Genomic DNA, 11,515 nt, shown 5'->3' on the forward strand with positions numbered 1-11,515 from the left:
TTTCGTTGCATTGGTTTACTAAAGCGACCACAATGTTGTAAGCCAAAGATTGGTGGAGAACTCTAGTTACCACCAAAGTTTCATCCGAATCAACCAAGGATCAAATTCAAGACATGGCAATGTGTGAAAGAAGTATTATGTGATAATGCTCCCACAAACTCTTGTCATCTTCTTTTGAGATGGGCATGGCTTAATTTTAAAACACTCAATCTTGATGAACGTTCCCTTTATTTGTGGCATGAGGGACATGAAATGAAGTTGAAATTTATGACACAAGGACAAGCCAGTAAGTATCAACATAGGCTGAAGGAGAAAATAGATAAGTAGAAATATAAACTGCAGAAGGAAGAGAAATTGAAGAAAAAGAAAAGGAAGAAAAGATAAAGTTGATGGAAAAGGAAGTAGAAAAAGAAGCTGTTTAATCGAAGGCCACCCCTTTTTAGTTGCATTCGTTTACGAAAGCGACAACAATGTTTTAAGCCAAAGATTGGTGGAGAAACTCTAGTTACCACCAAGGTTTCATCCGAATCAACCAAGTATCAAATTCAGTACATGACAATGTGTGAAAGAAGTATTATGTGATAATGCTCCCACAAACTCTTGTTATCTTCTTTTGAGATGGGCATGGCTTAATTTTAAAACACTCAATCTTGATGAACGTTCCCTTTATTTGTGGCATGAGGGACTTGAAATGAAGTTGAAATTTATGACACAAGGACAAGCCAGTAAGTATCAACATAGGTTGAAGGAGAAAATAGATAAGAAGAAATATAAACTGCAGAAGGAAGAGAAATTGAAGAAAAAGAAAAGGAAGAAAAGATATAGTTGATGGAAAAGGAAGTAGAAAAAGTAGCTGTTTAATCGAAGGCCACCCCTGTTTAGTTGCATTCGTTTACGAAAGCGACAACAATGTTTTAAGCCAAAGATTGGTGGAGAAACTCTAGTTACCACCAAGGTTTCATCCGAATCAACCAAGGATCAAATTCAGTACATGACAATGTGTGAAAGAAGTATTATGTGATAATGCTCCCACGAACTCTTGTCATCATCCCTTGAGATGGGCATGGCTTAATTTTAAAACGCTCAACCTTGATGAACATTCCCTTTGAGGCATGAGGGACATGAAATGAAGTTGAAATTTATCACACAAGGACAAGCCAGTAAGTATCAACATAGGCTAAAGGAGAAAATAGAAAAGAAGAAATATAAACTGCAGAAGGAAGAGAAATTGAAGAAAAAGAAAAGGAAGAAAAGATAAAGATGATGGAAAAGGAAGTAGAGAAACAAGGTGTTTAATCGTAGGCCACCCATGTTTCGTTGCATTGGTTTACTAAAGCGACCACAATGTTGTAAGCCAAAGATTGGTGGAGAACTCTAGTTACCACCAAAGTTTCATCCGAATCAACCAAGGATCAAATTCAAGACATGGCAATGTGTGAAAGAAGTATTATGTGATAATGCTCCCACAAACTCTTGTCATCTTCTTTTGAGATGGGCATGGCTTAATTTTAAAACACTCAATCTTGATGAACGTTCCCTTTATTTGTGGCATGAGGGACATGAAATGAAGTTGAAATTTATGACACAAGGACAAGCCAGTAAGTATCAACATAGGCTGAAGGAGAAAATAGATAAGTAGAAATATAAACTGCAGAAGGAAGAGAAATTGAAGAAAAAGAAAAGGAAGAAAAGATAAAGTTGATGGAAAAGGAAGTAGAAAAAGAAGCTGTTTAATCGAAGGCCACCCCTTTTTAGTTGCATTCGTTTACGAAAGCGACAACAATGTTTTAAGCCAAAGATTGGTGGAGAAACTCTAGTTACCACCAAGGTTTCATCCGAATCAACCAAGTATCAAATTCAGTACATGACAATGTGTGAAAGAAGTATTATGTGATAATGCTCCCACAAACTCTTGTCATTTTCTTTTGAGATGGGCATGGCTTAATTTTAAAACACTCAATCTTGATGAACGTTCCCTTTATTTGAGGCATGAGGGACATGAAATGAAGTTGAAATTTATCACACAAGGACAAGCCAGTAAGTATCAACATAGGCTAAAGGAGAAAATAGAAAAGAAGAAATATAAACTGCAGAAGGAAGAGAAATTGAAGAAAAAGAAAAGGAAGAAAAGATAAAGTTGATGGAAAAGGAAGTAGAAAAAGAAGGTGTTTAATCGAAGGCCACCCCTGTTTAGTTGCATTCGTTTACGAAAGCGACAACAATGTTTTAAGCCAAAGATTAGTGGAGAAACTCTAGTTACCACCAAGGTTTCATCCGAATCAACCAAGGATCAAATTCAGTACATGACAATGTGTGAAAGAAGTATTATGTGATATTGTTCCCACGAACTCATCTCATCTTCTTTTGAGAAAGGCATGGCTTAATTTTGAAAGCACTCAATCTTGATGAACGTTCCCTTTATTTGAGGCATGAGGGACATGAAATGAAGTTGAAATTTATGACACAAGGACAAGCCAGTAAGTATCAACATAGGCTGAAGGAGAAAATAGAAAAGAAGCAAAGTAAACTGCAGAAGGAAGAGAAAGTGAAGAAAAAGAAAAGGAAGAAAAGATAAAGTTGATGGAAAAGGAAGTAGAGAAAGATGGTGTTTAATCAAAGGCCCACCATGTTTAGTTGCATTCGTTTACGAAAGCGACAACAATGTTTTAAGCCAAAGATTTGTGGAGAAACTCTAGTTACCACCAAGCTTTCATCCGAATCAAGCAAAGATCAAATTCAGTACAGGACAATGTGTGAAAGAAGTATTATGTGATATTGTTCCCACAAACTCTTGTAATCATCCTTTGAGATGGGCATGGCTTAATTTTAAAACACTCAACCTTGATGAACATTCCCTTTGAGGCATGAGGGACATGAAATGAAGTTGAAATTTATCACACAAGGACAAGCCAGTAAGTATCAACATAGGCTAAAGGAGAAAATAGAAAAGAAGAAATATAAACTGCAGAAGGAAGAGAAATTGAAGAAAAAGAAAAGGAAGAAAAGATAAAGATGATGGAAAAGGAAGTAGAGAAACAAGGTGTTTAATCGAAGGCCACCCATGTTTAGTTGCATTCGTTTACTAAAGCGACCACAATGTTGTAAGCTAAAGATTGGTGGAGAACTCTAGTTACCACCAAGGTTTCATCCGAATCAACCAAGGATCAAATTCAGTACATGACAATGTGTGAAAGAAGTATTATGTGATAATGCTCCCACAAACTCTTGTCATCTTCTTTTGAGATGGGCATGGCTTAATTTTAAAACACTCAATCTTGATGAACGTTCCCTTTATTTGTGGCATGAGGGACTTGAAATGAAGTTGAAATTTATGACACAAGGACAAGCCAGTAAGTATCAACATAGGTTGAAGGAGAAAATAGATAAGAAGAAATATAAACTGCAGAAGGAAGAGAAATTGAAGAAAAAGAAAAGGAAGAAAAGATATAGTTGATGGAAAAGGAAGTAGAAAAAGAAGCTGTTTAATCGAAGGCCACCCCTGTTTAGTTGCATTCGTTTACGAAAGCGACAACAATGTTTTAAGCCAAAGATTGGTGGAGAAACTCTAGTTACCACCAAGGTTTCATCCGAATCAACCAAGGATCAAATTCAGTACATGACAATGTGTGAAAGAAGTATTATGTGATAATGCTCCCACGAACTCTTGTCATCATCCCTTGAGATGGGCATGGCTTAATTTTAAAACGCTCAACCTTGATGAACATTCCCTTTGAGGCATGAGGGACATGAAATGAAGTTGAAATTTATGACACAAGGACAAGCCAGTAAGTATCAACATAGGCTAAAGGAGAAAATAGAAAAGAAGAAATATAAACTGCAGAAGGAAGAGAAATTGAAGAAAAAGAAAAGGAAGAAAAGATAAAGATGATGGAAAAGGAAGTAGAGAAACAAGGTGTTTAACCGTAGGCCACCCATGTTTAGTTGCATTCGTTTACTAAAGCGACCACAATGTTGTAAGCCAAAGATTGGTGGAGAACTCTAGTTACCACCAAGGTTTCATCCGAATCAACCAAGGATCAAATTCAAGACATGGCAATGTGTGAAAGAAGTATTATGTGATAATGCTCCCACAAACTCTTGTCATCTTCTTTTGAGATGGGCATGGCTTAATTTTAAAACACTCAATCTTGATGAACGTTCCCTTTATTTGTGGCATGAGGGACATGAAACGAAGTTGAAATTTATGACACAAGGACAAGCCAGTAAGTATCAACATAGGCTGAAGGAGAAAATAGATAAGAAGAAATATAAACTGCAGAAGGAAGAGAAATTGAAGAAAAAGAAAAGGAAGAAAAGATAAAGTTGATGGAAAAGGAAGTAGAAAAAGAAGCTGTTTAATCGAAGGCTACCCCTGTTTAGTTGCATTCGTTTACGAAAGCGACAACAATGTTTTAAGCCAAAGATTGGTGGAGAAACTCTAGTTACCACCAAGGTTTCATCCGAATCAACCAAGGATCAAATTCAGTACATGACAATGTGTGAAAGAAGTATTATGTGATAATGCTCCCACAAACTCTTGTCATCTTCTTTTGAGATGGGCATGGCTTAATTTTAAAACACTCAATCTTGATGAACGTTCCCTTTATTTGTGGCATGAGGGACTTGAAATGAAGTTGAAATTTATGACACAAGGACAAGCCAGTAAGTATCAACATAGGTTGAAGGAGAAAATAGATAAGAAGAAATATAAACTGCAGAAGGAAGAGAAATTGAAGAAAAAGAAAAGGAAGAAAAGATATAGTTGATGGAAAAGGAAGTAGAAAAAGAAGCTGTTTAATCGAAGGCCACCCCTGTTTAGTTGCATTCGTTTACGAAAGCAACAACAATGTTTTAAGCCAAAGATTGGTGGAGAAACTCTAGTTACCACCAAGGTTTCATCCGAATCAACCAAGGATCAAATTCAGTACATGACAATGTGTGAAAGAAGTATTATGTGATAATGCTCCCACGAACTCTTGTCATCATCCCTTGAGATGGGCATGGCTTAATTTTAAAACGCTCAACCTTGATGAACATTCCCTTTGAGGCATGAGGGACATGAAATGAAGTTGAAATTTATGACACAAGGACAAGCCAGTAAGTATCAACATAGGCTAAAGGAGAAAATAGAAAAGAAGAAATATAAACTGCAGAAGGAAGAGAAATTGAAGAAAAAGAAAAGGAAGAAAAGATAAAGATGATGGAAAAGGAAGTAGAGAAACAAGGTGTTTAATCGTAGGCCACCCATGTTTAGTTGCATTGGTTTACTAAAGCGACCACAATGTTGTAAGCCAAAGATTGGTGGAGAACTCTAGTTACCACCAAAGTTTCATCCGAATCAACCAAGGATCAAATTCAAGACATGGCAATGTGTGAAAGAAGTATTATGTGATAATGCTCCCACAAACTCTTGTCATCTTCTTTTGAGATGGGCATGGCTTAATTTTAAAACACTCAATCTTGATGAACGTTCCCTTTATTTGAAGCATGAGGGACATGAAATGAAGTTGAAATTTATGACACAAGGACAAGCCAGTAAGTATCAACATAGGCTGAAGGAGAAAATAGAAAAGAAGCAAAGTAAACTGCAAAAGGAAGAGAAAGTGAAGAAAAAGAAAAGGAAGAAAAGATAAAGTTGATGGAAAAGGAAGTAGAGAAAGAAGGTGTTTAATCGAAGGCCCACCATGTTTAGTTGCATTCGTTTACGAAAGTGACAACAATGTTTTAAGCGAAAGATTGGTGGAGAAACTCTAGTTACCACCAAGCTTTCATCCGAATCAAGCAAAGATCAAATTCAGTACAGGACAATGTGTGAAAGAAGTATTATGTGATATTGTTCCCACGAACTCTTGTAATCATCCTTTGAGATGGGCATGGCTTAATTTTAAAACGTTCAACCTTGATGAACATTCCCTTTGAGGCATGAGGGACATGAAATGAAGTTCAAATTTATGACACCAAGACAAGCCAGTAAGGATCAACATATGCTGAAGGAGAAAATAGAAAAAGAAGAAATATAAACTGCAGAAAGAAAGGGAAATTGAAGAAAAATAAAAGGAAGAAAAGATAAAGATAATGGAGGAGGAAGTAGAGAAACAAGGTGTTTAATCGAAGGCCACCCATGTTTAGTTGCATTCGTTTAGTAAAGCGACCACAATGTTGTAACCCAAAGATTGGTGGAGAAACTCTAGTTACCACCAAGGTTTCATCCGAATCAACCAAGGATCAAATTCAGTACATGACAATGTGTGAAAGAAGTATTATGTGATAATGCTCCCACAAACACTTGTCATCTTCTTTTGAGATGGGAATGGCTTAATTTTAAAACACTCAATCTTGATGAACGTTCCCTTTATTTGAGGCATGAGGGACATGAAATGAAGTTGAAATTTATCACACAAGGCCAAGCTAGTAAGTATCAACATAGGCTAAAGGAGAAAATAGAAAAGAAGAAATATAAACTGCAGAAGGAAGAGAAATTGAAGAAAAAGAAAAGGAAGAAAAGATAAAGATAATGGAAAAGGAAGTATAGAAACAAGGTGTTTAATCGAAGGCCACCCATGTTTAGTTGCATTTGTTTACGAAAGCGACAACAATGTTGTAAGCCAAAGATTGGTGAAGAAACTCTAGTTACCACCAAGATTTCATCCGAATCAACCAAGGATCAAATTCAGTACATGACAATGTGTGAAAGAAGTATTATGTGATAATGCTCCCACAAACTCTTGTCATCTTCTATTGAGATGGGCACGGCTTAATTTTAAAACACTCAATCTTGATGAACGTTCCCTTTATTTGTGGCATGAGGGACATGAAATGAAGTTGAAATTTCTGACACAAGGACAAGCCAGTTTGATAGGAGAAAATAGATAAGAAGAAATATAAACTGCAGAAGGAAGAGAAATTGAAGAAAAAGAAAAGGAAGAAAAGATAAAGTTGATGGAAAAGGAAGTAGAAAAAGAAGGTGTTTAATCGAAGGCCACCCCTGTTTAGTTGCATTCGTTTACGAAAGCGACAACAATGTTTTAAGCGAAAGATTGGTGGAGAAACTCTAGTTACCACCAAGGTTGCATCCGAATCAAGCAAGGATCAAATTCAGTACATGAAATTGTGTGAAAGAAGTATTATGTGATATTGTTCCCACGAACTCATCTCATCTTCTTTTGGGAAGGGCATGGCTTAATTTTGAAAGCACTCAATCTTGATGAACGTTCCCTTTATTTGAGGCATGAGGGACATGAAATGAAGTTGAAATTTATGACACAAGGACAAGCCAGTAAGGATCAACATAGGCTGAAGGAGAAAATAGAAAAGAAGAAATATAAACTGCAGAAGGAAAAGAAATTGAAGAAAAAGAAAAGGAAGAAAAGATAAAGATAATGGAAAAGGAAGTATAGAAACAAGGTGTTTAATCGAAGGCCACCCATGTTTAGTTGCATTTGTTTACGAAAGCGACAACAATGTTGTAAGCCAAAGATTGGTGGAGAAACTCTAGTTACCACCAAGGTTTCATCCGAATCAACCAAGGATCAAATTCAGTACATGACAATGTGTGAAAGAAGTATTATGTGATAATTCTCCAACAAACTCTTGTCATCTTCTTTAGAGATGGGCATGGCTTAATTTTAAAACACTCAATCTTGATGAACGTTCCCTTTATTTGTGGCATGAGGGACATGAAATGAAGTTGAAATTTATGACACAAGGACAAGCCAGTAAGTATCAACATAGGCTAAAGGAGAAAATAGATAAGAAGAAATATAAACTGCAGAAGGAAGAGAAATTGAAGAAAAAGAAAAGGAAGAAAAGATAAAGTTGATGGAAAAGGAAGTAGAAAAAGAAGGTGTTTAATCGAAGGCCACCCCTGTTTAGTTGCATTCGTTTACGAAAGCGACAACAATGTTTTAAGCGAAAGATTGGTGGAGAAACTCTAGTTACCACCAAGGTTGCATCCGAATCAAGCAAGGATCAAATTCAGTACATGAAATTGTGTGAAAGAAGTATTATGTGATATTGTTCCCACGAACTCATCTCATCTTCTTTTGGGAAGGGCATGGCTTAATTTTGAAAGCACTCAATCTTGATGAACGTTCCCTTTATTTGAGGCATGAGGGACATGAAATGAAGTTGAAATTTATGACACAAGGACAAGCCAGTAAGGATCAACATAGGCTGAAGGAGAAAATAGAAAAGAAGAAATATAAACTGCAGAAGGAAAAGAAATTGAAGAAAAAGAAAAGGAAGAAAAGATAAAGATAATGGAAAAGGAAGTATAGAAACAAGGTGTTTAATCGAAGGCCACCCATGTTTAGTTGCATTTGTTTACGAAAGCGACAACAATGTTGTAAGCCAAAGATTGGTGGAGAAACTCTAGTTACCACCAAGGTTTCATCCGAATCAACCAAGGATCAAATTCAGTACATGACAATGTGTGAAAGAAGTATTATGTGATAATTCTCCAACAAACTCTTGTCATCTTCTTTAGAGATGGGCATGGCTTAATTTTAAAACACTCAATCTTGATGAACGTTCCCTTTATTTGTGGCATGAGGGACATGAAATGAAGTTGAAATTTATGACACAAGGACAAGCCAGTAAGTATCAACATAGGCTAAAGGAGAAAATAGATAAGAAGAAATATAAACTGCAGAAGGAAGAGAAATTGAAGAAAAAGAAAAGGAAGAAAAGATAAAGTTGATGGAAAAGGAAGTAGAAAAAGAAGGTGTTTAATCGAAGGCCACCCCTGTTTAGTTGCATTCGTTTACGAAAGCGACAACAATGTTTTAAGCGAAAGATTGGTGGAGAAACTCTAGTTACCACCAAGGTTGCATCCGAATCAAGCAAGGATCAAATTCAGTACATGAAATTGTGTGAAAGAAGTATTATGTGATATTGTTCCCACGAACTCATCTCATCTTCTTTTGGGAAGGGCATGGCTTAATTTTGAAAGCACTCAATCTTGATGAACGTTCCCTTTATTTGAGGCATGAGGGACATGAAATGAAGTTGAAATTTATGACACAAGGACAAGCCAGTAAGGATCAACATAGGCTGAAGGAGAAAATAGAAAAGAAGAAATATAAACTGCAGAAGGAAAAGAAATTGAAGAAAAAGAAAAGGAAGAAAAGATAAAGATAATGGAAAAGGAAGTATAGAAACAAGGTGTTTAATCGAAGGCCACCCATGTTTAGTTGCATTTGTTTACGAAAGCGACAACAATGTTGTAAGCCAAAGATTGGTGGAGAAACTCTAGTTACCACCAAGGTTTCATCCGAATCAACCAAGGATCAAATTCAGTACATGACAATGTGTGAAAGAAGTATTATGTGATAATTCTCCCACAAACTCTTGTCATCTTCTTTAGAGATGGGCATGGCTTAATTTTAAAACACTCAATCTTGATGAACGTTCCCTTTATTTGTGGCATGAGGGACATGAAATGAAGTTGAAATTTATGACACAAGGACAAGCCAGTAAGTATCAACATAGGCTAAAGGAGAAAATAGATAAGAAGAAATATAAACTGCAGAAGGAAGAGAAATTGAAGAAAAAGAAAAGGAAGAAAAGATAAAGTTGATGGAAAAGGAAGTAGAAAAAGAAGGTGTTTAATCGAAGGCCACCCCTGTTTAGTTGCATTCGTTTACGAAAGCGACAACAATGTTTTAAGCCAAAGATTGGTGGAGAAACTGTAGTTACCACCAAGGTTGCATCCGAATCAAGCAAGGATCAAATTCAGTACATGAAATTGTGTGAAAGAAGTATTATGTGATATTGTTCCCACGAACTCATCTCATCTTCTTTTGGGAAGGGCATGGCTTAATTTTGAAAGCACTCAATCTTGATGAACGTTCCCTTTATTTGAGGCATGAGGGACATGAAATGAAGTTGAAATTTATGACACAAGGACAAGCCAGTAAGGATCAACATAGGCTGAAGGAGAAAATAGAAAAGAAGAAATATAAACTGCAGAAGGAAGAGAAATTGAAGAAAAAGAAAAGGAAGAAAAGATAAAGATAATGGAAAAGGAAGTATAGAAACAAGGTGTTTAATCGAAGGCCCACCATGTTTAGTTGCATTCGTTTACGAAAGCGACAACAATGTTTTAAGCCAAAGATTGGTGGAGAAACTCTAGTTACCACCAAGCTTTCATCCGAATCAAGCAAAGATCAAATTCAGTACAGGACAATGTGTGAAAGAAGTATTATGTGATATTGTTCCCACGAACTCTTGTAATCATCCTTTGAGATGGGCATTGCTTAATTTTAAAACGCTCAACCTTGATGAACATTCCCTTTGAGGCATGAGGGACATGAAAGGAAGTTCAAATTTATGACACCAAGACAAGCCAGTAAGAATCCACATAGGCTGAAGGAGAAAATAGAAAAAGAAGAAATATAAACTGCAGAAAGAAAGGGAAATTGAAGAAAAAGAAAAGGAAGAAAAGATAAAGATGATGGAAAAGGAAGTATAGAAACAAGGTGTTTAATCGAAGGCCACCCATGTTTAGTTGCATTTGTTTACGAAAGCGACAACAATGTTGTAAGCCAAAGATTGGTGGAGAAACTCTAGTTACCACCAAGGTTTCATCCGAATCAACCAAGGATCAAATTCAGTACATGACAATGTGTGAAAGAAGTATTATGTGATAATGCTCCCACAAACTCTTGTCATCTTCTTTTGAGATGGGCATGGCTTAATTTTAAAACACTCAATCTTGATGAACGTTCCCTTTATTTGAGGCATGAGGGACATGAAATGAAGTTGAAATTTATCACACAAGGACAAGCCAGTAAGTATCAACATAGGCTAAAGGAGAAAATAGAAAAGAAGAAATATAAACTGCAGAAGGAAGAGAAATTGAAGAAAAAGAAAAGGAAGAAAAGATAAAGATGATGGAAAAGGAAGTAGAGAAACAAGGTGTTTAATCGAAGGCCACCCATGTTTAGTTGCATTCGTTTACTAAAGCGACCACAATGTTGTAAGCCAAAGATTGGTGGAGAACTCTAGTTACCACCAAGGTTTCATCCGAATCAACCAAGGATCAAATTCAGTACATGAGAATGTGTGAAAGAAGTATTATGTGATAATGCTCCCACAAACTCTTGTCATCTTCTTTTGAGATGGGCATGGCTTAATTTTAAAACACTCAATCTTGATGAACGTTCCCTTTATTTGTGGCATGAGGGACATGAAATGAAGTTGAAATTTATGACACAAGGACAAGCCAGTAAGTATCAACATAGGCTGAAGGAGAAAATAGATAAGAAGAAATATAAACTGCAGAAGGAAGAGAAATTGAAGAAAAAGAAAAGGAAGAAAAGATAAAGTTGATGGAAAAGGAAGTAGAAAAAGAAGGTGTTTAATCGAAGGCCACCCCTGTTTAGTTGCATTCGTTTACGAAAGCGACAATAATGTTTTAAGCCAAAGATTGGTGGAGAAACTCTAGTTACCACCAAGGTTTCATCCGAATCAAGCAAGGATCAAATTCAGTACATGACATTGTGTGAAAGAAGTA

Source organism: Vigna unguiculata, chromosome 4, assembly GCF_037176805.1.
Source record: "Vigna unguiculata cultivar grain cowpea cultivar isolate G323 ecotype 2 chromosome 4, ASM3717680v1, whole genome shotgun sequence".
In the NCBI taxonomy this organism is placed as follows: domain Eukaryota; kingdom Viridiplantae; phylum Streptophyta; class Magnoliopsida; order Fabales; family Fabaceae; genus Vigna; species Vigna unguiculata.